The 27,095-nt window shown below is 45.0% G+C and overlaps 1 long non-coding RNA gene across 1 annotated transcript in view; it reads left to right on the top strand.

Annotated features, from left to right (window-relative positions):
* Positions 1 to 27,095, top strand: part of LOC115855354 (uncharacterized) — a 41,092-nt gene that overhangs the window by 6,478 nt on the left and 7,519 nt on the right. The window contains exon 2 of the long non-coding RNA XR_009566522.1: positions 6,251 to 6,357. This is a non-coding gene — a long non-coding RNA (uncharacterized lncRNA). The remainder of the gene's footprint in view (positions 1 to 6,250; positions 6,358 to 27,095) is intronic.

Genomic DNA, 27,095 nt, shown 5'->3' with positions numbered 1-27,095 from the left:
AACCCACTCAGCTCTTGGCTAATCCCCTCCCTCCTTGCCTGAAACAGGCAACTCCAGGCTTCTCACAGAAGTGTCTTCTGTGGGGACCCACCAAGGCTGAGTTCACAGTAAGTGTCCCAGGACAGACCTGCCAGGCAGGGTGCAAGAATCACACATATCAGGACTTTCAAAGCACATCATTTAAAGTTTTAGGCCCGGCAGGCCCTGCAGGGACGACTGGGCTCCTGCAGTCCTGTGGGTCTAAATGCAGCTCTTCAGCTCCGTCTTGGCCACTGCCGCCCTGTGTACCTCATCAGGGCAAAGTGCAGGGCTCAGGCCCAGGCGAAGAACTGAGCCAGTGGGTAGTTGTTGCTCAGCCCTGCTGCTCTGAAGGCCTGGAAGACACAGGGCAGGAAGGGGGAAGCCCTGGGTGAGCCCTCATCCCTGAGCACCCCAGGAACAAGTGCCTGCTCCTAAGATCTCAGAACAGCTCATAACAGCCACGTACCCAGGCATGTCCCCTGACACCTGTGTGATAACGATGTTCTGGAAGACTTCAGGTGGGCCCACACTTGCCATCCCAGGGATGCCAGACTCCCAGGTCTGCTCTGCTAGGTGACTTCTGCCATCGGGAAATCCCTCTGTTGGGGCCAGGGATTGAGATTTGGGAAGGAGGCAACCCTGCATGGTTAGGAGGCTGGGCCTGCTCAAAGAAGGACCTAGGTTCCCCAAATCTGAGTTCAGCTCCTTGCAAGCTGAGTGACCTTGGACAAGTCACTTCACTTTTCTGCGCTTCTGTTTCCACATATTCAAAATAGAGGAGGGAATAGGACCCCTCATAGCATTGTTCTGAGGAGGAAAAGGAAAGTCACGTGTGGTGAGTGTGCGCAAAGGACAGCTGAAGGAGAGGGAGTTTTGCATCTGTTGTAAATGATTCAACGGAACCACCAATCCGCTGTCTGTGCTCACCAGAATAGAATGATCAATCACTCAGCAGGCCATGGACGGGACCACCATTTAAATCATGGCAATATCCAAACCTGCAGCCTGCAAGGAAGAGGGAGTGTGGTTAGGAGGGCAGACCCGAGGGCCGAACGCTTGGAAGAATGATCGGTTTCACAGGGAAGAGTAGAAACTACAGCGCAGAACAGAACCTGAGGTCCCGCTGGACCGCAAGCTCCAGGAGGCAGCCCTGCCTCGTGTACAGTGTGTATCCAGCACCAAGGAGGGTGGAGGGGGAGGCGGTGGTGACTAGGAGGATGACTCAGGATGTTGTGTAGTGTGCGTGGGTGTGTAGTCTGGCTTGTGCTTTGTTCAGGGTCATGGCCACTCTGTTTCCAACTGGACATTGGACCAAGGCCAGCCAGGACTCTGGGGAATTGAGCTGCAAGGATCTACCCTGAGTGTGGGCATTTGAGTGAAGTCCCTTATAGCCCTCAATGCTGGCACTAGAGAACCAAGAAACTGGGAACTTGAGTCTGGGTCACCCCCACCCGTACCGAGGCTCTCGGCTAAAGGGTGGAGGGCCCGTGGAGAGCTGGAGGAGGCAGGGGTCAGCGTGACATCGTGCTTGGAGATAGAGGCCCTCAGAAGAGCCTTTTAAGGAATAAAGTCAAACCTGAAAGTAGAGCTTCTCTTTTGGCTAATTCCCTTGTTTACCCTTAGCTTGCCTGACGCCTGGAAGTCCAGGCGGGGCTGTAGCTGAGGCCGGGGGCCGTGTGGCCCTGTCAGGCCCGCTGTCTTGGACCCTGAAATTCATCGGGTCAATAAAACAGAAAGTTCAGTCTTTTTTTTTTGCAGTACGCGGGCCTCTCACTGTTGTGGCCTCTCCCATTGTGGAGCACAGGCTCTGGACGTGAAGGCTCAGCGGCCATGGCTCACCGGCCCAGCCGCTCCGCGGCATGTGGGATCTTCCTGGACTGGGGCACGAACCCGTGTCCCCTGCATCGGCAGGCGGACTCTCAACCACTGTGCCACCAGGGAAGCCCAGTTCCGTCCTTTTTTATTGTACCTTTTCCATTTTTGAAAAGCTGCCCAAGCAGTCCCAAGGAGAGTTTGTCAAAGATATTTATGTCAAGGAGCCAAGCGCTTTCTCTGTGGTTTGCTGAATGGGGAGGGAAGAGTCCGAGTCTACAGATTCAGTCCCTCACCGTGACGTCAGGACCTGTCCTCTGTGAGGCCCCTCGGCCTGCTACCTCCTTCCCGCCATGTCCAGGAGGTGGGCAGCTTTCAGCACCAGCAGCCGGGCCTGCTCGATCTCCACGCGGGACTGGGAGGTGTCGGCCAAGACCGTGCCCTCCTCTACCAGGGGCTTCCCAAAGGCCACTCGGGACTTCGCCTGCGGACACAGGAGACAGGATGGGAGGCTCGGGGCTGTGCCCTGCAGAGGAGGTGGGTGGAAGCACACAGGAGAGGGCTGGAGGGGAAGAGGGGCAGAAGCGGGACCATGCAGCATTTGTCACTTTGCCAGCTCTCCAGCCACTGGAAACTTCCAGGGAGAAGAGTCAAACGCAGACAAAGTTCGTGGGCACTGCGGAGCTAGTCAACGTGGTGGCTGCACAAATTACTTCCGGGAACCCCTTTACTCCAGCCATCCAACCCCTTCTGGGCAGGCTCCGCTGCCAGGCAGGGACAGTGCTTGATCTGAGCCGCCTCTGGCCCGGGGCTACTCTGCAAACTAGGCAGTGACTGTGGGCGCCTCACAGGCCAAGAGGGCGCCCTCGGGAGCAAAGTCTGGCTGCCAGAGCCCCCTTGTTGCCAACCGTTATTGCAACGGGGATTCTACAGTCTTTGAAAGCCACAAGTGATCAGAAAAGGTTATAAGGGATCCTTCTCCCTCCGCTTTTTTAACTAAAAATAGTTATGACACAAATAATATATCTCATGGCAGAAATAGTACACATTTGCAGACAAAAAAAGAAAATACAAACACCCGGTATCCCATCATCTAGTCACTTACACTTAATATTTGGTGGATACCCTTCTATACTGTTTGTACATGCAAATACATACATCTGCACTTTTTACCAAAAATGGAGTCATACTCTATACAATGCTTTGTAGCCTGCTGTTTGTTTTTTTTTTTTTCATTTAAGAGCATCTCTCTATATATTAAGAAATAGATTTCTAGGGAATTCCCTGGCGGTCCAGTGGTTAGGACTCTACGCTTCCACTGCAAGGGGCACAGGTTCCATCCCTGGTCGGGGAACTAAGATCCCTGTATGCCACGTGGCGCAGCCAAAAAAAAAAAGAAGAAGAAGAAAGAAAGAAATAGATTTCTATAGCATTGTTTTGGAATTTCACTGCAATGCCCATATCACAGTTATCTAGACTAGGCTCCGATTGTTGTCCTTATAGGTTGTTTCCAACATATTATAATCACGGCTGTGGTGAGCCTCCTAGTATCAAATCTAATTACTCCTTGTGACCAAGTCCTGTGAGTGGAACAGCCACGTGAATACTGTGGCACCGTGTAAGACTTCTGACACGTATGGTCAAACTTCTCTGCAGGATGGGACTGGAGTACTATATACTATACCTGAGCCCTTAGAGAGGAGCATTTTCTTTTCAAAGAAAAAAAAAAACACGGTCTCAACTCAGAAGGGTGTGAATCTCAGGTTTGCTCAGTAATCCAAACACACTGGACCACTTCTGTTCTTTGTACAGAGTGTCTTGTGAAATATTTGTTTGGTCTCAACGGTTTGCTTCATCTTTGTGAAATCAATACAACTGATTTGAATTGCCATTCCCAGCAAGAGCTTTCTTTTGTGTGGGCTTCCAACCTTTGAGGGGGTCACAGAAGAACAACGTTTTTAGGACATGTAGGGGAGGAGGGTGGTGCAGGACTGGATGCTGGAACCCCAGCCTCTCCCAGGTATCTGATTTTTTTTTTTTTTTTTTTGCGGTACGCGGGCCTCTCACTGTTGTGGCCTCTCCCATTGCAGAGCACGGGCTCTGAACGCGCAGGCTCAGCGGCCATGGCTCACGGGCCCAGCCACTCCGCGGCATGTGGGATCCTCCCGGACCGGGGCATGAACCCGTGTCCCCTGCATCGGCAGGCGGACTGTCAACCACTGTGCCACCAGGGAAGCCCACATGACTCTTTTTGAATTATAGTTTTCTCAGGGTATATGCCCAGTAGTGGGATTGCTGGGTTGTATGGTAGTTCTATTTTTAATTTTTTAAGGAACCTCCATACTGTTCTCCATAGTGGCTGTATCAATTTACATTCCCACCAACAGTGCAAGAGGGTACCCTTTTCTCCACACCCTCTCCAGCATTTATTGTTTGTAGATTTTTTGATGATGGCCATTCTGACTAGTGTGAGGTGATACCTCCTTGTAGTTTTGATTTGCATTACTCTAATGATTAATGATGTTGAGCATTCTTTCATGTGTTTGTTGGCAATCTGTATATCTTCTTTGGAGAAATGTCTATTTAGGTCTTCTGCCCATTTTTGGATTGAGTTGTTTGTCTTTTTGATATGGAGCTGCATGAGCTGCTTGTAAATTTTGGAGATTAATCCTTTGTCAGTTGCTTCATTTGCAAATATTTTCTCCCATTCTGAGGGATGTCTTTTTGTCTTGTTTATGTTTTCCTTCGCTGTATCACAGGATATTGAATATAGTTCCCTGTGCTATACAGTAGGACCTTGTTTATCCATCCTATATATAGTAGTTTGCATCTGCTAACCCCAAACTCCCAATCAATCCCTCCCCCATACCCCTCCCCCTTGACAACCACAAGTCCATTCTCTATGTCTGTGAGTCTGTTTTGTTTCATCAATAAGTTCGTTTGTGTCATATTTTAGATTCCACATATAAGTGATGTCATATAATGTTTGTCTTTCTCTTTCTGACTTACTTCACTTAGTATGATAATCTCTAGGTTCATCCATGTTGCTGCAAATGACTATTTCATTCTTTTTTATGGCTGAGTAGTATTCCATTGTATATATGTACCACATCTTCTTTATCCATAGAATGGATAATTCTTTTTTTTTAAGATTTATTTGTTATTTATTTATTTATTTTTGGCTGCATCGGGTCTTAGTTGCAGCACGCAGGATCTTTGTTGAGGTATGTGGGATCTTTCGTTGCAGCACGCGGGCCTCTCTCTAGGTGTGTCATGAGGGTTTTCTCTTCTCTAGTTGTGGCACGCAGGCTCCAGGGTGTGTGGGCTCTGTAGTTGTGGTATGCAGGTTCCAGAGCATGTGAGCTCTGTAATTTGCGGCACGCAGCCTCTCTAGTTGAGGCACATGAGCTCAGTAGTTGTGGCATGTGGGCTTAGTTGCCCCACGGCATGTGGGATTTTAGTCCCCTGACCAGGGATCGAACCTGCGTCCCTGCCTTGTAAGGTGGATTCTTACCACTGGACCACGAGGGAAGTCCCTAGAATGGATAATTCTTAATGGCAGAATCAATCCAGCTATCCCCAGGCACTGGAGCAGAAGGCAGTGAGAACTCAGCAGCCCACTAGAAAAGGCCTACAGGCAATCAGACCTGTTCATCACCGTTTGGACTTAGCAGCCATTCTGTTTACTTAAATGTTCTTGGTTATCTTTTATTGCAAAACCATAACAAAAATGGGGAAATAGTGGCTTAGCCGAGTTTGTCCTATGCTTTGAGAATAGCGCTGGCTCCATCCCTTACTCCCCCAGCGGCAGTTCCTACCTTGCTGAATGGGAAAGCTGGATGGCAGGTAGTGAGCCAGGCAGCTGTAGGCCACGTCGGCAAGGGGGTCACCTGAGGTAGCGAGTTCCCAGTCAAGGACAGCAAGCACCTCGGCCGTTTCCGGATGGAATAGCATGTTGTCCAGCCTGAAGGAGCTATAGAAGGGATGGAGACAGCGCTAAGAAAAGTGACCGCTAGGGTGTATTCTGTGCTGGGCATCTTCTGCTGACCCCTTCAGAAGCACTCCCCACCCCTCCCATGTGCCCGGGAGCCTGCATGGGCTGCATCCACCAGCTCCCTTGCCCTCTGGCTCAGTCGGGCTCAGCCAACTGGGACACCAGCAGGTGGTGGGAAGGCGGCCTGCTTATTAGTTCCCCACCTCCCTCTCAGCAGAAGACTGAGGGATATTCCTCTCCCAAGGGCCACAGCTTTGGTCAGGTAGCCCTCTCTACATAGCGGCCATGTCTGGGTTCTGGTAATTACTCCTTCCCTGAGATGGTTTTAAAACAAGTCTGCAGGTTTTTGACACTCCTGCCACAAAAGGAAGAGTCTAATCCTTCACCCCTGGAAACATCTCACTTCTAACAATTACAATGCAGGTGGAAGCAGTGCTGAGTGACTCCCGAGACGAGGACAGAAAAGGTGATCAGCTCCCGCCTGGCCCTCTTCCCTCAGAACACACAGCTTTGCAGCCCTGAGCCACCAGGTAAGAAGTCCAGCTACCTGGAAGCTGCCATAATGGAGAGACCAGGTGGGAAAACACAGAGACACAGAGAGAGGCTCAGGGAGCTCAGCTCCCTTCTGCCCCCATGCAGGTGTGAGCAAGCCTTCGGGTGATTCCAGTCCCCTGCCTGAGACCCACCTCAGTGGCACAAACAAGCCATCCTGTCCCCATACTGCAGATTCATGAGTAAGATCATTGCTGTCGCTGTTGACAGGCACGCAGTTTTGGAGTTGTGTGTTGTGCTGTAGTTATAACTGGAGCCCAGGCTTGCACCTTTGGACATGAGGGTGGTACTAACTCCGGCTGTTGCACAGGCCAGGACCCCCATCATAGAGAATTAACTGGCCCAAATGTCAGTAGTGCCAAAGCTGAGAAACCCTGCCTTAAAGGCCACGCACAGGGAGAGCCCATGCAGTGGATAATTTTCAACTGTAAACTGGGCCAAGACCAGATGCTTAATTTCCCCTTCAAATGCCCTTCCCATTACTTTTCATATCTAGAGCCACACAATTGAATACTATGCATCCACTTTTAAAAATTAACTCTATGCGCACAAAGAAAAATGTCCAAGATACCTTGTTAGATTTAAAAAAAAGTAAGACAGCAACAGGAAGTAGAGCATAATCCCATACAAATTACAAGAGTATTGTGGATGCTTGGGAAAAAAATGAGGAAAGTATATACAGAACTTAACAGTGGTTATCTGGGGAGAATGCATGCTGTGAGAGGGGAAAGCAATGGCAGTTAAACTTTCTATATTGTTGAAAAACTAAAATTCAACCTAGTAAATTTGAAGATCTAATTGGCTGGTTTCAACAATTCAGGAATCAGGCAGCATTTTATCTAGCACCTAGAAGGGCACTCCTAGGGGTTGTACAAAATGTAACGTTTTTATAGGAAGAAGGGTGGGGCGAGGGAGCTCTTAGCAGAAGAAAATAAGGATTATTTTCAGGCCAGGATATCTTTTTGGAGGGAGGTAACAGGCAGGGATATTATCATGCAGATCTCCTCCCCATCCACTGGTACAGGAGTGAGGGTGGGGGGAATGGAGAGGACCCACATGACAGATTACCACATTGGTGCTGACCAGAAAATTCCAAGCTGGTTAATTAAATTGCATTTCTGGTGAAGGTCAAAACTGCAATTAGATTAGGTATGAAATCTAGGTTTGGTACCATGGGCACTAGCACAAGTGATGCCATATGGGGCCAGTGGTTTTTCTCTTTAACAATATATATTATACATATCACTATATGGAGAAATCTTTTATTTTCTTGACGTCAAAAATTATCTCCCACCCTAACCCCACCTCCTGGCACTGCCTTCCACAGAACAAGACCTAATTTTGTTTGGTGAAAACTTTTAGCTATATCTTGTAGAGTGGGTCCAGCTGTATGCTGGTAAATGCTTAAGAACTAGCTTCTGGGGTGGGGGGGAGGTGGTGCTTTACAGTGTTCGCCAATTTCTGTGCTGTAAATGCTACAACCACGGCCCGTTTCAAGCTGCCACCGTGATTTCATTGAATGTGCAACTGAGAAGAAAAACACGCAGTTAGGTCTCTCAAGCCTGAGAAAGCTAGCTCCAGTGCCCATTCCCAGCCATTCTTGACAAATAATTGGATATTGAGCTGCTTTCTTTTTCAAAAGGGTCAGAGTACAATCAGCCATCTACTGAGCTTTTTCTCTTTTTGAGTGGGATAGGCAAGTTGAGAGCCAGAACTGAGTTCTTCCAGACCATTGAGGGGAATTTATGTTTTGATGGGGAACAAAGACAGAGACAGGGAAGGAGAAGGGTGGGGGACAGGAGCCTGAATTTTTTTTTTTGGCTGCACCAGATCTTAGTTGCGGCACATGGCATCTTCAGTTGCAGCATGTGAGCTTCTTAGTTGTGGCATGTGGACTTAGTTGCGTCACGCGTGCAGGATCTAGTTCCCTGACCAGGGATCGAACCCGGGCCCCCTGCATTGGGAGCGCGTGTCATGGTCCAAATGCGGGTTGGAAAAGAATTTCCAGACACAAGGCAGAATGTAAAGAAGATAGAATTTATTAGAGGGAAGGGCTGCTCCCAGAACAGTGGGCTGACTTCCTATTCCAAACATGTGCTATTAGCCAGTTTTTATAGCCAGAGAACAAAGGAATGGTCCAAGGTGAAAATTTCATTTACTGATTGGTCGAGGCACATATACCTTCCTTCTATAGAGTGGGATTGGGACAGGGCAGATGCCTTTCCTTATTTGGGACAGGTCCCATTGCCCAGGTGGGCTCAGGAATTTCGTAACCATGGAAACATGGTAGGGAGGGTGATTAAGAGTCCAGTAGGGGGTGTGACGCTGAAACCTTTTCAGGCAGGGACGTCCTTTGTCCTTGAAGCACCACAGCTCGGAGTCTTGCTCACTGGAACACCAGGGAAGTCCCAGGAGGCTGATATTTAGAGAGGAAATTCCAGTGGAACATAGATGTTTAAAGGGAATTGCTGTGATGTTTGCCACGTGGTATGCAATGTCAGTCTTCTTCCACACCTTCTCCAAAAAATCTTCAGTAAAACTTTATCGCTCCATCATGTATAGCAGACTGGAACTGGTCTCCTAGCATTGCATTTAAACACTGAACGCAGCCTCAGAGTGGACCAAGGGTGAGAGCTCTGGTTACCATTGGGGGCCTTGCCCCACCTGGCCACATCCGATTATTTTTAATAATGAGCATTCATTATTCGAGTTGTCAGCCAAAAAAAATCTAAGTTACCTGCACCTAAGAATGTGGAGTTGACAGTTATCTTCTTACCTGACTCAGCAGAACATGGCATAGAGACCTTTGCACTTGCAAAAGGGAATCGAGTCCTGGAATGGAATATAAACCAGTGGGGTCTGTTTAGAAGAGTGTTTTGTTATAGAAAATAATCTCCCTAAAACTTCTTGTGTCCTTCCATTGTGTTTTTATTACAAACCTTTGGCAGAACCTCAAACATGCTAATAAGCCTCCCAAACAGCTTTATAAAGAGTAGACCCCTGTTCAAACTTGCCCTGTGGTGCAAGTTCCTGAGATCGTGCTGATCCTGTGGACTAGTAACCTGGACGGAAGGCATTCAAGTCTCTGGCATGTTCCTCCAATGAGGTGCAAATATGGATTCCTATTATTGCCAAGGTTCAGGGCCTGGACTAAGAAACTGACAGAGAGACAGAGACAGAGAGACAGAGAAAGAGAGGAGGGTGAGGGGGAAACACATCTTCATACCTAGCTATAGGTATACATTTCCTGGCTTTGGGTACTTGCTTTCTTTATGTCAGTGGTACCTCTCAAGTTCACCCTCTTTGTTGCTCCCGATGATGGATACTCCTGGGACTGGCACCCACCAAACCAGTCTGGGAGAGAGAGTGCCCGAGTTTGCAGCAAAGGCACAGGGACTTTTGCTCTCTGCCTCTATCAGTGTATTTTCTAGCTTCCAACCAACCACCCAGTCTTGACCACTTCCCTTCTTTTTGCCTTCTAAAGTTTCTGCCTTTCTAGTCTCTGCATACCAGCCTAGACTGACACATAATCTTACCTGGGTCCCCAGCTGCAGCTTCAGGGTTCCATCTAATGCTTGCCGACTGGTTCCCACCCCCTTGCTAAGTTCCCTGGCTGTGGACGACTTCCAAGACTCCAGATCCCCAGCACGGCACTGATGGCTAATGTCACGCTATTTTGTATCCTTCGTCTCTCAAAGATTCTGTTGGCCTAATTTGTGCATCCAGAATGGGCAGTTGGAGTCAGTACAGTACAGAATAATGAGTAAAAAAGCACAAGGTTGGACAGCATATACACATAGAATGCAATGTGAATTGTGCCCCCTGAAGGAAAATTCCAGCGCTGCAGTCCACGTGAATGATTTCCCTTCCATTTCCCCAGGGTTGTGCAACGGGGGCTCTTACAAGCTGTATGACTCTGAACAAGTCAGTTCATCTCTCAGCGCCTCAGTTTCATCATCTATAAAAAGGAGCTAATATACAGTACCTATGTCACAGGACTGTTTTAGGGAGAAATGCTATGTAAAGGTAGCATAGTGCCTGGTACATTAAAAATGTTCTATATGAGTTAGTAGTTGTTATTTTCCAAGTATAAATACAATGGCCAACCTTCTTTAATCTAAGTTTAAGTTGCATCAGAGATGCTGTCTTTCTACATATTGGTGGGACCAGCAAGCAATACTCCTGGGTTGCTAGAAGTTCGGCTGGGCTGGGCTACAAGATCAAGATGGTCTCACTCAATATTTGGTAGTGGGGACTGACTGTCATCTGAGGAGCCTCAGTTCTCCTCCACATGACCTCTCATCCTCCAGTTGGCTAGCCCTACACCAGGACTCATGTAAGAGATACCAGAAAAAAAGAAAAAAAAAAAAGAGTGATACCAGAAGATCTATTTTTTCCTCCCCTAAATGGTGTGGCATGAAGATATGAGATGTACTAAAAGTAGCAGAATCCAGAGCAGCCATAGGACCACTGGGTAGACTCTGGAGATGATGCCAATACTATAGGAGTTAGAACGGAGAGGCAGAACGAAAGACATGCTTGGTGACATTCTGTAAGCCACTGGATCAAGCCTTACCTGAAGGGAGCCCTATGTATAGACGTTGAGTTATGTGAGCAAATAGATAATAAATTGCCTGTAATTTTAAGCCATCTGGAGTTAGGCTGCAATCAAAAGCACCCTCACTGACAACTATCTCTTAATAAGAATAACCTGCTACTTCTTTAGGGGGTAAGAGATGGAGGAACATCAGGCCATGTGTCATTGAAGAGGACCCAACTCCCAAAGCAAGCTCTGCAGGCTCTCTTGGCACTTTAAGGGGTATTCACAGATCCTCCTTGAGCCCCTTCAGTTATAGAAACCCTATGTCTGCATCCTCCAATGGAATCTTTTAGAGTGTCCTACCTAAGCAAGAAAATCAATTTATGATTGACCGGAAATTTTCACTGTGATTTTAGTTAGTCTTTGAAAATCGTTCCTATAGTCCTAAGTGTGAAGAAGTAGGCAAGAACAAAGAAAGCTAGCGTCTTGGGGCTAATGCCGGGCTCTTAACAACCCACATAAAGCTCAGAAAATCATTTATTTTACATCTCTGGCCATTGATAAACACAACTCTCCTCTGTGTGATGTTGATCCAAAGACCCAACCTGCAGGATTCAGAAATGATTTGGGACTTTCAAAAGTGATCAGAGGAGCAGCTGAGCTTATGAGAGTTGATCAGGTAATTCACTTTATTCTCTTACTGCTGCTAACTTATGAAAAGGAAGTGTGAGCTCCATTCTACAGATAAGGCCAACTGAGGCATGTGGTGGTGATTGACTGAGCTGTGACTTAACAAGACAAGCACTAGCAAGGGTGTTCACATTTAATGCTGTGAAGAGCTCTTAAATAACCTTTGTATATAAATTGCATTGTTATCCACCTGCCTAGGTGCCTAAAAATAGAACTGGAGTTCTCCTGAGGGGCCAGGAGGAGCAAAAAAAGAAGGAAGGAAGGAGGGAAGGAGGGAAGAAAGGAAGGAAGGAAGGAAAGAAGGAAGGAAGAAGGAAGGAAGAAGGAAGGAAGAAGGAAGGAAGGAAGAAAAGGCCAGGGACATTTTAGAATTATAAATCTAGGTCCCTGCAGGGACCTCATTAGTGACTAACTTTTAAGGAGTTATTAGAATTGTCCAAAAATGAATACTGACCCTTCCACAGTTCCATGGATAGACTCAAATACCATGAGCAACTATGCATATTAGCAGATGCCCACATGCCCAGAGTCTAAAGAAAATAAATCAAGAAGTTATCCTAAGAAACACATTCTTCCCCTTTATGAGCATTTTGTTCAGTTTAGTTCAACAAGCATTTACTGAATGCCTGCTCCATGCCCAGCACTGAACATTTCATTTCCATTCATACGATGGTCAGCTGTCACCTCATTTTCCTCATCAATAGAATACTGTGTTAGTTTCCTAAGGCTGCCATAACAGAGTACCACAAACTGAAGAGTTAAAACAATGGAATTTAATTGTCACAGTTTTGGAGGCTAGAAGTCCCAAATAAGAGCCATGTTCTCTCTGAAGACTTCAGAGAAGAATCTTTCCTGCCTCTTCCAGCCTTTGGTGGTGCCAGGTGTTCCTTGTCCTGTGGCCACATCACCCCAATCTCAGCCTCTGTCTTCACGTGGCCTTCTTCTGCATGTGGGCCTCCCTGCCTCCTCTCCTCATATTATAAAGATGCCAGTCCTTGGAGTTAGGGCCCAGACTAAATCCAGAATGATTTCATCTTGAGATCCTTAACTAGTTACATCTGCAAAGACTCTACTTCCAAATAAGGTCACATTCTTAGGTTCCATGTAGGCATGAAAAAAAATTCTTTTGGTTGGGGAGGACATCATTTTATCCACTATAATGCTGTCTCACAAAAGCATGAGTGAGAAATGCCAATTTCACCAAAGCTTTTGAAAGGGACCAGGAGAAGATTTAGATTCAAGGTACCCCACAGCAGATACCTTGAAATCCCCTGTCACAGGTTGGGTTGCTGGAAAGCAGACTCTGAGATGAAGATTAGCATGAAAGGTGTTTATTAAAGAGTGCTCTTGGGACCCCAACCTTTGGGAAGGGATGGAAGGAAAGCAGGACTGGGAAAAGTTGAGCTGTGATGCAGTCACCCCAAAGGCTGGCCCTGTGAAGAACGCTGGAGCTGGGTTGGCCTTTCAGAGCTTTTTGGTCCCCCATCAATTATTGGTTATAGGAATGGGTTGAGACCTTGGATGAAGTGGCTCTCTTTAGGAGAGGTAGTCCTCATAGGGAGCTGAGAGCTGAGGACTGCCAGCCAGCAATACACCAAGCAGCTGGGAGAGTAAGTCCTTCATCCTTGAAGGGGAATCTGGACAGCGCATCACAGTACCTACAGCACTTCCGTACTCACTTCTCTCTTTCTGCAGCTGCCATCAGGGAGGCTTCCCTTCTTCTCCTGTCTCCTCACAGGGCTGAGGACCCCTCACATTCCTCACCTCCACTGAAGCTTCCTTCTCCAAACTTGCAAATGCAAACCCATCCACAAACAAAGGGTCTGAGAATTACCCCGAACTAAGAGTTACCTCCATATTAGAAGATATTGAAGGGGGAAATAAATAGCAACCAAGGAGGTGTTTGTCAATGTTGCTTATTGCATAATGGAATACATACTGGATTTTGAGTAAGAAGACACAGATTCAACTGCTAGCTCCACCACTAGCTGTGTACACTTGAGCAAATCACTAGTTAATGAGACAAGAGGGCAAGGATTGTGTCTGCTTTGTTTGTCACTGATTATGCAGAACTTAGGTTAGCGCCTGGCACGTAGCTGGCTTAGTAAATACATGAAGGAATGAACAAGCTTTGCCTGAGCTTTGATTTCCTTAGGATAATATATTTTTTTAAATTTTATTGAAATATAGTTGATTTACAGTGTTATATTATCTGCTGTGCATCAAAGTGATTCAGTTATATATATATATTCTTTTTCATATTCTTTTCCATTATGGTTTATCACAGGATATAGAGTATAGTTCCCTGTGCTATACAGTAGGACCTTGTTGATCCAGCCTATATATAATAGTTTACACCTGCTAATCCCAAACTCCCAATCTTTCCCTCCCCCCTCACCTCCCCCTTGACAACCACAAGTCCATTCTCTATATCTATGACTCTGTTTCTGTTTCATAGATAAGTTCATTTGTATCATATTTTAGATTCCACATATAAGTAATATCATATGGTATTTGTCTTTCTCTTACTGACTTCCCTTAGTATGATAATCTCTAGGTCCATCCATGTTGCTGCAAATAGTATTATTTCATTCTTTTTTATGGCTGAGTAATATTTCCTTGGGATAATATTGAATTGGTAAAGAGAGGCGAGGTAATAATTCCCAAAGTATGGTCCCTGCAGCAGCAGCAGCAGCCCTGAGGAACTCGTTAGAAATGCAAATTATCAGGCTCCACCCCAGATGTGCTGAATCAGAAAATCTAAGGGAGGGGCCAGCATTTTGTGTTTTAACAAGGTCTTTTGTTGATTCTGATGCAGGCTCAAATTCGAGAACCACTAGCCTAGGTTATACCAAGGCAACAAACTCAAAATCTCAATGGCTTAATACAGCAAAGGTTTATTTCCTGCTCACACTAAATGCCCATCTTCTGTTGACAAGAGGCTCTGTTCATCATAGTCACCCTGGGATTCAGGCTGATGGAGCCGCCATCATCTTGAGAGCCATTGGTGGTCATGACCAAGGGAAAAGCTGTGGTGAATCATGAACTGGCTCTTCAAAGCCCCACCAAGCTATGCTGTCATTCCTGCTCACAATTCGTTGTCAAAAGCAAGTCACACAGGCACATCCAACTGGAAAAGAGTAGGGATTGTTGAGGAGATCAAGTTAAATAGCAAGTAGGGAAGCCTTTGGAGAACGGTTAAAAGCTATCGCAATTTAAGAGATTGTTTCTATTATTTCTACTCTTGGTATAAAAGGGCTGGCTCCCTGGCTGTTTTGCTCATTACCACCATTATTAAGCGATGGCTGACAATGGTGGCAAGATGGTGTGGAGTTCTGAAGCAGGAAGTCATTTATCAGATTTTTTTAAGATGCTGGCTTTGAGGAGACAAAATGATAGAAATGTATAAAAAACACAATCCGGGCTTCTTTGGTGGCGCAGTGGTTGAGAGTCCGCCCGCCGATGCAGGGGACACGGGTTCGTGCCCCGGTCCGGGAAGATCCCACATGCCATGAAGCATCTGGGCCCGTGAGCCATGGCCGCTGAGCCTGCGCGTCCGGAGCCTGTGCTCCGCAACGGGAGAGGCCACAACAGTGAGAGGCCCACGTACTGCAAAAAAAAAACCACAATCCACACAATACTTGGCACATTGAAGGTATTTGATATGTTTTTGTTAAGCAAGTGACTTTTCCAACTATTTATACAAATTATTGTGATGATCTCACAGTGGCAAAGATGGAATTGGTTTGGAACAAGCTTTTTGTTTCTGGTCACATTAGATGTAGAGTTCAGATGCCTGGTTCACTGGACAGTGTACAGAAGTAGAACTCCATCCAGAGTTCAAATCCCAGCTCAGCTGCTTATTACCTGTGTAACCTGAAGTTATTTAAGTCTCTATGACTCTGTTTTCTTCTCGGGAAAAATAAGGATTATAATAATCCCTGCTTCACAGGGTTGTTGTAATGATTAAATGAAACAATACTTGTAAAATGCTTAGAACAGTACCTGCACATAGTAGGTACATAATACATACGTGTAAGCTATTGTATATTGTTGGTTTTTAACTTGGAGTAAAATCCAACCTCTATCAATAAACTACAAGACCCTGCTTGAACTCTGTCCACCTTCTCCCCCTCATCTGCCCCATTGCTCCTCACTGGCTTACCTCTCGAAAACCACACTGGCCTTTTTCTTCCTCAAATAAGCCAAGTTTGTTCCTGCCCCAGGGCCTTTCTACTTGCCATTCCCTCTGGCTGGGCTCTATCAGCAGCTCTGCAGATGGCTAGCTCCATCTTGTAGTTTATTTCTTGGTTCAAGTGTGCCCTCCTATGGGGTGATCACACAACCCCAAATTAGCCACCCCTACTGATTTAGTTTTTCTCCCTCACCACCCTCGCATTATTACTCTTTGTAACCATCTTGTTCATCCGTTTACCAGCTATATGATGTCCTCTTCTTAAGAGCAGGGACCTTGAATGTCTCCTTCACCTCTGGAACCCAGACTTCTAAAACTAGGGCATTAAGTCACCACCCTATAAATGTTTGTTGAAAGAAGGACTCGGGCAGGGCTCTGCTTCCCTTCAGAGGTATTGGCACTGTACTCCATGAGAAGAAAATATCTTCTCTATAAACTTGAGATAACAATGAATTTCTACAGCAGAAATTTTTTCCACATTAAATAAATGGATCCAAAAATGAAGTGCTTCTGGGAGCCATGTGTGGAGGAAGTGCCGTTTTTTTGGGGGTTTTTTTTGCTGTATGCGGGCCTCTCACTGTTGTGGCCTCTCCCGTTGCGGAGCACAGGCTCCGGACGCAGAGGCTCTGCGGGCCATGGCTCACGGGCCCAGCCGCTCCGAGGCATGTGGGATCTTCCCGGACCGGGGCACGAACCCCTGCATCGGCAGGCAGACTCTCAACCACTGCACCACCAGGGAAGCCTGGAAGTGACATTTTTAATGAAGGGCTTACAGGGTCACCGTGCCAGCTGATCCACTGTGCAGCCTCACCACAGATGCCTGGCAAAATATTGTACTCACAGCCAAATTATTTTTGCATGTTAGTACACTAGAGCTATGTGTGATGTCCTAGCAATTGTGTGTACATATACTTTTGGGAGAAAAATAACATTTATTGTAGGTTTTAAAATTTTCTAATTTCAGAAGAATCACAAGCTCAGTGCAGAAATTTTAGAAAACAAAGAAAAGCGGAAGGCACAAAGAAAACACCAGACTTCCAAACAGTGAAACAGTTCGATGTGTGTTTTTCAGTGTTTTTTCTGTGAATGTTTTAAAAACGAGTCTGTATCTGCTTTGGAGTTGTGTTTTTCCCTAGTGTTTTTCAGGCGGTGGTGTTAGCAGGATTTGGTGATTGATTGGATGTGGAGAATGAAGGAGAGGGAAGAGTCATAGATGATCCTGAGGTTTCTCCATTCATGACTTGTTGGATAGTGGTGCAAATAAGGACATAGGAGCAAAAGCAGATTTGGAGAGAAAAGCAATGTGTTCAGTTTTGGACCAGATGCATTATGTGGATACTGTTGAGTGACTAGATGGTCAGCTGTGCCATCAAGAAAGATGATGGGGCTGGTGATGGAGACCTGAGTGTCATTGGAACAAAGGCAATAGTCGGAGAAATGGAAATGGATGAGTTCACTCAGGGCCAGCTTCTCCATAGGCCCCAGCAGGCCCAGTCCCTAGTGCCCTCAAAAATGTGGGCAGAAAGTGAGTGAAGGGGTATGAACCTGTTAGAAATCAGGCCCAGCAGGCCCAGTCCCTAGTGCCCTCAAAAATGTGGGCAGAAAGTGAGTGAAGGGGTATGAACCTGTTAGAAATCAGGGAGAACCTTCAGTTACGTTACTACTGTAAAACCCCGGGAGCGGACCAGAGGGAGCCTCTGAGGGGAAGCTTGCTTTTTGCTGCCATCTGCTGGCTGTTATTGGAGCAGTTCCCACAAGAAAAAAAAAAATTCTACCCAACAGTTATGCAGCACCTACTGTATTCAAGGCTCTATGCCAGGCAATCTATAAATAATTCCCTACATTTTTATGTTCCTTTACCAATGATGGAGCATTTTCACATACAGTATTGCAACTTGTCCTCATAGCAATCCTGTGAGGGAGGCCCTGAGCACGTAAAATCATTCCCATTTTGCAGGTGAAGAAACTGAGACCCAGCCTGCACAGGCCCTTGCCACAGGGAAAGAGCAGAGTTCAGATGAGGCTGGAACCCACGTTATCTGACTCCTAGTTCGCTGGCTACAACCAAATTGATATTACTACTTTAGTTTTATTCTGGGTAGAAGGCAATAAATAAATAAATAAATAAACCCTGAAAAGTGACAAAGAAAAGGAAAATGGACCAAGAAGAGGGAGAAGAAAGAAATGGCATCTCTAAAGTTTTTTCCAGCTCAAAATTTATTAATTTCAAGTAATACCCCCAAAGTTTAAGATTTCAGATCAGTGAGAGACAAATAAGAATCAACTAAGATACCAATACTGTATTGTACAATTGAAAGTTGCTAAGATTTCTCATCACAAGAAAAAAAAACTTATGTGAGGTGATGGAGGTTAACTAAACTTATTCTGGTAATCATTTCACAATGTATACATATATCAAATCATTCTGTTGTACACCTAAAAGTAATATAATTTTACTTGTCAATTATAGCTCAATTAAAAGTAAATTTTTAAAATAGAGTAAAAAGGGAACTTCCCTGGTGGCGCAGTGGTTAAGAATCTGCCTGCCAATGCAGGGGACACAGGTTTGATCCCTGCTCCAGGAAGATCCCACATGCCATGGAGCAACTAAGCCCATGTGCCATAACTACTGAGCCCAAGCGCCCTAGAGCCCGTGCTCTACACTAAGAGAAGCCACCGCAATGAGATGCACGCACACCACAATGAAGAGCAGCCCCCACTCACCGCAGCTAGAGAAAGCCCACATGCAGCAACAAAGACCCAACACAGCCAAAAATAAATAAAATAAATTAATTTTAAACAAAAAGTAAAAAGAAATCAACTAAGTTCTTCACTTGAAGCTTAGCATTAGAAGGAACCCTGAAAGTCACATAAATTATTCTTCCTTGGAAAGCAAGTGTACTCTGTGTAGTGTCCTCCAGTCTTACTGTGCACACAAACTCCCTGGAGATGCAGCTTCTGATGCACTTGGTCTGGGGTGGGGCCTGAGACTCTGCATTTCTAACCAGCCCCCAGGTGATGCTGATGCTGTAGGTACACAGACTGCTACTTTGAGTCGCAAGGGTCTAGAGCAGAGGCCAGCAAACTTGTCCTGTGGTGGATGAAATATTTGAGGATTTGCAAGTTGTACAGTCTCTGTTGTGACTACTCAACTCCGCCATTGTGAATTCTCAGTTCTGCCATTATAGCACAACAGCAACCTTAGATAATACATTAAAAAATGGGTGTGGCTGGGTTCTGAAAAACTTTACTTATAAAAACAAAAGGCTTGCTGGATTTGGCCTTCAGACTATCGTTTGCCCACCCCTGCTCTAGATATTTCTATTCCTGGATGAGCTTTAAGTATGTAGAGAATGTGTTGGCTGCGTTGTATGTGGGGTACTGTCCAGTTGAGATTTCAGGTTCTTTAAAAAATTTTTTTAAATATTTATTTATTTATTTGGCTGTGCCGGGTCTTAGCTACAGCACGCAGGATCTTTGTTGCAGCGTGCAGCATGCAGGATCTCTGGTTGCGGCAGGTGGGCTCTAGTTCCCTGACCAGGGATGGAACCCATGCCCCCTGCATTGGGAGTGCAGAGTTTTAACCACTCAGGGAAGTCCTGAGATTTCAGGTTCTTAAACCCAAAGGCTATCACCATCACTCCACACTCAGTTGTTCCCATTCATTTAAGCCTTCAAACTGGGTATTGGTCTAACATCAGGTTTTGATAAAGTGGTAGAGAATTGAAAATAACATTACTAACACTTACATACTACTTGGTATGTTCCAGGCACTGCTCTAAGTTCTTTGTGTATATTACCTATTTAACCCTCACAACAACCCTATGAGGAGGCACTATTATCATCTCTACTTTACAGATGAAGAAACTTAGTTAAGTAATTTGCCCAAAGTTGCACCAATAGTAATTAGCAGAGTCAGGCTTTGAATTAAGGTGGGCTAATGCCAGAGTCTACTCTTTACTGCCTCATTTTACTACTTCTGAAAAGAAGCAGCAAGTGGTACCATTAGTTGGGGTCAATGGGTAGAGGGAGGCAGTGAGTGACATGGAGAAAGATACAAAACCAGGAAGCTGAAAGCTAAATTATTTCCTGTTGTATAGTTTGCTGAGACCAGACCCTGTTAGTGGGGGTTTTCTTACATTCTATTTTGTCCTGCATTAAATTTCCTTAATGATAGTATATGACTATTATTTTCCAAGGATCAGAATAGAAATAAACCAAGCATGGGTAATTCTCACATTCAGTTGTATACTGAGCTATCCCTCTTTTTGCTAAAGTGTTTTAAATACTATCCTTAAAACAGAGTCCAGCAGAGCTTGGGAGAGTGAGTTTTCCAAGCAGTTTAACTGGACACTTTGAAAACTTTTACCTGCCATGTTCAATGCTCTCCTCCCAATTTGGGAAAATAGGACTTCAAGTGTACCTCCCTATGCCAAGACCAGCCATAGAGTGTGCTGCCAAAGTTTTTCTGTCGAGGCAAGTCTTCTTGTTGAGACTTCTCTATATACAAAAATAAAGACCATGTCTGTTTGCATAGATCAGAAATTCTCAACTTCAGCACTATTGAGATTTTGGACCAGATAATTCTTCGTCGTGGGGAGCTGCTATCTGTGCATTGCAGGATGTCTAGCAGCATCCTGTCCTCCTACCCACTAGAAGCCAGTAGCATCACCCCAGTTGTGACAATCAAAAATGTCTCCAGACATTGCCATTATACCCTGGGAAGTCACAATCACCCTCAATGGAGAACCACCAGCATAGATCAGTGACAGTTTACAATTCAAGAATGCCTACCACCATCTGTTTGTGGGAGTATACGTTGGCACAAACCTTTTGAAGAGTGATTCTGAAAGTAGGCTTTGGAAAGCAATCATTAAAAATTCAAAATATTTGCATTTGGAAGGAAAGGGAAAGGATTTACTATTTATAGCTCTAGGAATATAAAAGATTCATTAGGAATAAAGGTTTGACAATCTATAAGACTTTATTTTCACTGAATGATAGGCACAGATCTGATGGTTGCCAGCTCCCAAAAATCCCTGAAGCAACTGTGTACATGAGAAGCCCTGAGTAATTGATCTGAGGTGTGGGCATCTGGCTTAACGGGCTTAGTTTACAGGTTATTTCCTGGAATACAGTGATTGGTCCACGGGTGGGCCAATCAGAGTACCTCGCTAGAGTTCTTCTAACTAATCTGAGTGGGCAGGGAGGGGAAAAGGGTATCTCTCCTCTATGATCACAAAGAGGTAAAGATGGGAGCCCAGCATTCAGTAGCCATGCCCGCACCTACTGAAGAAGCTGTTCTGAGAAAACGAAGCCAATACATAGAGAACAGCATGGGTGAGAGACACAGAGAATCCTTGCGATGTTCCAGTCTCGGGTTCCAGCCATCGCTGTGGCCAACTCCAACCAGGACGTTCCCATGTTTTCATTATGTGAGCCAATTTATTCAAGCTAATTCATGTTGGATTTTTTCTCTTGCAACCACTGGGTTTTGACTAAGGCATCTTAGCAAAGTTGTAAAGAGAATTCACATAATGACCAGGAGCACTGGTAAAATTTTCACTCATAGATGTACTGTGCAAACCAGATGGGTGCAAATTCAGCTATTTTGTAAATTCTGGTGTGGCTCTAGAAAATGCTTAGCAAATATGGCTGCTTCTTCCCATCTGCAGATACCACCACAATGGCTTCCATTGGTTCAAAGGATTTATACTTCCCAAAGCTTCTTTTTTAATATAAATTTATTTAACTTTATTTTTGGCTGTGTTGGGTCTTCATTGCTGCGCATGGACTTTAGCTGCGGCGAGCAGGGGCTACTCTTCATTGCAGTGCGCGGGCTTCTCATTGCGGTGGCTTCTCTTGTTGCAGAGCACAGGCTCTAGGTGTGCAGGCTTCAGTAGTTGTGGCACACGGGCTCAGTAGTTGTGGCTCGCGGGCTGTAGAGCGCAGGCTCAGTAGTTGTGGTGCACGGGCTTAGTTGCTCCGCGGCATGTGGGATCTTCCCAAACCAGGGCTCGAACCTGTGTCCCCTGCATTGGCAGGCGGGTTCTTAACCACTGCGCCACCAGGGAAGTCCCTTTCCCAAAGCTTTTACATTCATTATCTCATTTGCCTTCCACCATAACTCAGCCAGACAGGGAAGGGGATTTTAGCATCCCCATTTCCAGGTGAGAAGATGGAGCCACCATGTGGCTAAATGACTTCTTTATGTAATGCAGGGATTTAGAATGAGATCAGCAGTTCTCAAATTCAATCAGTCATGAACTGTGTCATGACTGATTTGATGCTAATGGTTAAAGTACCAGGACTTGAGAATGATTCATCTTTTTAAAAATAATACATTATCCCTGTAACAACGTTAATTCTTGCCAGCATTCAATATGCTTTCCTGGTAGGAGGAAAGGAGTGGAGTTACAGCTGGCATATTGGAAATTCCCATGGGATTGTTATAAACGGGAATATCCAACCATGTGCATTCCAATAGTTAAAAAAAAAAAGAAAGGTTGAGTCAATGGATAAGCCAAAGGCAGAGTCAATGGATAAGCCAGCCATAGAGTTGCTTCCAGCTCTAAAATTGGATGATTCACCCCAAATAAACTATGAGTTGATGGCATTCAAGATCAAAAGAAACCACTTTTCCCTGTCCATGGATCTTATTAAGGGTCACTCACTTTAAAGAGTTGTAGGTTGATCATAAAATGTATCATCCAAACCAGGATAGTTTTAAGATAAAAAGGGGCATCAATGGAATGGAACATCAGGGCAACATATTAAACAGGAATTATTTGAACAAACCAGGACTGGAATCACCCTAAGTATATGTAATGCAAGAAAAGTACATTTATATAACTGGAAACTGCCAGAACGGCCCCAAGGGACATCACTCTAAAGGTGAGTTGGATGTGTCTTGGTTTCAGTTCCCCCAAAAGCAGACTCTAAGATAAAAATTTCGGTGAGAGTAGTTTATTAGGGAGGTAAAGGAGAGTGTGGAAGTGAGGCAAGGAAAGAAAGGTAGCCAATAAGAGTGTGTCCTCAAGCCAGCAACTGCTGAGGCCAACTGGAACAGGATCCCTGAGGCGGTCACAGATGTGCCGCCCACATTCCCCCTTGAGGAAGGACTTGCTGTCCACCTGCAGGGAGTGGGGTCAGCAGATGGCCCCCAGCTGTCAGCTCCTTCAGGGTCTGCCTTAGGGGCAGAGAGCTGCCTCGTTCAAGGTCACGTCCTTCCCAGAGCAGCCTGCACTGCTGACCAAGCAAGGCCAGGCTGTAACGGCTGCCCATTTCCTCCAGATGCGGGACAGTCTGATGGGCAGTCCTCACTCCAGAGCTTCCCTCTGGGTTGGCCAAGCCTTTGTCAAGCTAGTATTGCAACTAGACTTTTCCTTTCCTTTCAGACGGGCTGATCCTTAATAAGCATTTTGTTTCCCAAACCCCATGTAAGCATCTGCATCTAGAGAACCTATCCCAAAACCATCCCTATAGGGAAACTCAGTGTATTCATCATGTTTTTTATTTTCTGTATCTTACGATGTTTTGACATCCTGGGGGACCTTTCAGACTTGAGAGGAAACTGCCCTTATAGGGCTAGCTAATTCCTAGGGGAGGTGGACTGCTTGCCTGGAATGTGTCTAGTCATGCGCAGACCACCTGACCCAGTGCCACGTCCCCACCACCTGCTTATGTAACTCACATACCAACCCAATATTTCCTCTGTCTTAATCATCCCAGAATCAGGTCCCAGACAACTGAAGACAGCTCCTATGCCCTAGAGCCCACTGGAATTATTCAAAGGAGCCCATCCTAAACTGTTTAACTGTCTCTCCTTTTCTGCAGAAACTCCAATAAAGGCTCTGGCTTAGGCTTTTCTCTTATTCTTGCTTCTGCCTCCTGATCAAAACCTGATGCCTTCCCTATGGCCCTGAGTGGCATAGCATGTCCCCTTCTCTCAGGAATGTAAGTAATAAACAGTCGTTCAATGGCATTGGCTTCTCCAGGTCATCACTCAATCTGAGAATGCCTATAGCACCTTTATTTATAATTGCCCAAATCTGAAAGCAACCAAGATGTCCTTCAAAAGGTAAACAAACAAGTGAAAGCAGTCATTCTGAAAAGGCTAAACTCTATATGATTCCAACTACATTACACTCTGGAATAGACAAAACTATAGTCAAAAATGATTCTAGTTAAAAGAGACAGGAAGAGATAAATGGTTGCCAGCACTTTGGGGGAGGGAGGGAGGAATGAATAAGTAGAGCACAGAGGATCTTCAGGGTAATGAAACTACTTTGTGTGATACTACAGTAATAGATATATAACATTACGTGTTTGGCAAAACCCATACCAATGTACAGCACAAAGAAGGGCCCTAGTGTAAACTAGGGACTTTAGTTAATAATAATGTATCAATATTGGTTCAACAATGGTAACAAATATATCACACTAATGTATGATGTCACTAAGAGGGAAAACTGTGACAGGAAGAGAGAAGAGGTATATGGCAGCTCTCTATACTGTCTGCTCAATTTTCTGTAAACCTAAAATTGTTCTAAAAGCAAAACAAAACAAAAGTGTATGAAAGAGGAAAGATGGGGGAAAAATGGATGTTTTTTTCCAGGACAGGGGGAAACTTAAATTTTCAAAAAAAATAACAGAGGTAACCCACAAGATACCACTTCACACCCATTAGGATGGTTATACTTTATTTTATTTTTATTTTTATTTTTTGGCTGTGCCAGACCTTAGTTATGGCACGTGGGATCTTTTTTTTAGTTGCGGCATGTGGGATCTTAGTTGCAGCATGCATGCGAGATCTAATTCCCCTACCAAGGATCAAACCCGGGTCCCCTGCATTGGGAGCATGGAGTCTTACCCACTGGACCACCAGGGAGGTCCCAGGTTGGCTATACTTTGAACACACACACAGAATAACAAGTGTTAGTGAGGATGTGGAGAAATTAGAATTCTCATACATTGCTGGTGTGAATGTAAAATGGTGTAACCACTTTGGAAAACAGGTGATTCGCATATGACCTAGCAATTCCACTCCTAGGTAGACACCCAAAGGAATTGAAAGCAAGGACTTGAACAGATACTTGTATGCCAGCATTCACTGCAACCTTATTCACAATAGCCAAAAAGTAGAAACAGCCAAGTGTCTGTCCATGGATGAATGGATAAGCAAAGTGTGGTGTATCCATACACCAATGGAATATTCTTCAGCCATAAAAAAAGGAAGTACTGATACATGCTACAACATGGATGAAACTTAAAATCATCCTGGTAAGTGAAAGAAGCCAGAAAGGAAAGGTCACATATGGTATGATTCAATTTATATGAAATATCTAGAATAGGCAAATCCACATAGGCTAGCGGTTGCCAGGAGCTGGGAAGAGGGGGGGATAGGAAATGACTGCTAATGGGTATAGGGTTCTTTTGGGGGTGAAGAAACAGTTCTGGAATTAGATAGTGGTGTTGTTTGCATAACATCGTGAATATACTAAAAACCACTGAATTGTTCACTTTAAAAGGATGAATTTTATATTATGTAAATTTTATCTTAATTTAAACACAAATAGCAGAAGTGCCAAACTATTTCTCTCTCCTTCTTTGCTAAGATCTACATAAAAATGGAGCTTCCTAGAAGTAACCTACTTATGGGTAATGCTGATTTATTAAATGGAAAAATTTGTTTTTCAAAGGCTAAACTTTTAAATTTCTAGTTAATGTTTTATGGAATTCCCTGGTGGTCCAGTGGTTAGGACGCCATGCTCTCACCACTGAGAGCCCGAGTTCAGTCCCTGGTCATGGAATTAATATCCCATACGCTGTGCAATGCAGCCAAAAACAAAATTTCTAGTTAGTGTTTTATTAAATAAAACTACTGTGCTTGCCTCTTAAGGGGAAAAGTATTACAGCAAAAAACAAAACAAAACAAAAAACCCAGATACCTACATGCATGTGACCCACCACTTAAACAACAGTTTCTTTCTGATTCATGGGATGTAAAGCAGTCACTCAGTTTCTAGCATCTGAGATTCCTGAGGAACCCAGTTTCTCAATAGGGATGTTACTGAGAACAGTTTGCCAGGACACCTACAAGCAAAGATTACGTTCATAAACGGACTGCATTTGAGTTAGCACTGGGTGTTCTGAGATGCACGGAGCCTGCTGGGCATATACTTTAAAACACCATCTCTAGATCTATCTTTAGTCCCTGCCTTCCAGCTTGTGCTCATGAAAATAAGTACATCCACATGATAGTGGTTTCCAGGGCAAGTTTGACCTTACAAAGCTCACAATTCCAGTATGTTGATGGATTTCTAAATAGTGACTTATGGGAACCCTTATGGATATAGGTCCTCCAAGTCTCATTCTTTCATTTAACAGATATTTACCGAGCACCTGTTATGTGCAGGCATTGTTCTAAGCACTGGGTTCAAGAAAGAAGGGGCCAGAGAGTCCTGTGCCTCTGTATCTGCTTCTGGTCACAGAGTCAGTTTATAAACCAACTGTATATCTTTGTGCCGGTCTACAGAACAATGATAAAATGCCTCTGATGTGCCCAGCACAGAGCTAGATGCAGGTAAATGAGGCTCTGGTCCAAGAAGTTCAGAGAAGGGAAAAATAGTCAATAAATAAAGGGAAAATGTTAAACCTTGCTAGTGTTTATTTATTTATGTGCTGCTGTGTTCCAGAAAAAGATTTAAGGCAGCTTACAAGGATACATCAAACAGCCAGATTGCATAAATTATAAGTAGGAGAGAAGGGAGAAAAAGAAAAACAAAATAAGAATGAGGACTGAAATTGGGCCAGAAATGAGACTATATGATAAATTCCTCTATGCTTGTAGCCTGGTGTAGTCTCTTGTGTAGTAGATGCAGCTGGGGCCCTGCCCAGAGTCCCTCAACACTCCTCTCTATACACCAAAGGATGCTCATTGCTACACTTGTGACTGAGTGAGGGCTTTGTTCTGGCTGTGGAAGCACACCCAGCCAGCAAGCAGGATGGCCTGGAAGTTCCAAAGAGTTTGTTTCCCTAGAAACAGCCCCACCCAGTGATGGATGGGTGTTGGTAGAGGAATCTCCCAGCTTCCTCTCCTTCCACTGAGATAATATGAGGCCTGTTATCTGCAGTATCCCAGTGCCCTCTGGGGATGCTGAGCTCCACTTGCCTGTAGCAGTCACTTGCTTGCCACATGCCCTTTATTGGTTGTCTTCCTTTCTGTGTCGCCCTTTCCCTCTCCCCATCCTGTTGTTTCCTGGGCTCGTTGCCCAAATAAACTACCTGCC

The sequence above is a fragment of the Globicephala melas genome, chromosome 13 (assembly GCF_963455315.2).
Source record: "Globicephala melas chromosome 13, mGloMel1.2, whole genome shotgun sequence".
Taxonomy (NCBI): Eukaryota; Metazoa; Chordata; class Mammalia; order Artiodactyla; family Delphinidae; genus Globicephala; species Globicephala melas.
This window is presented reverse-complemented; position numbering and strand designations above follow the sequence as displayed.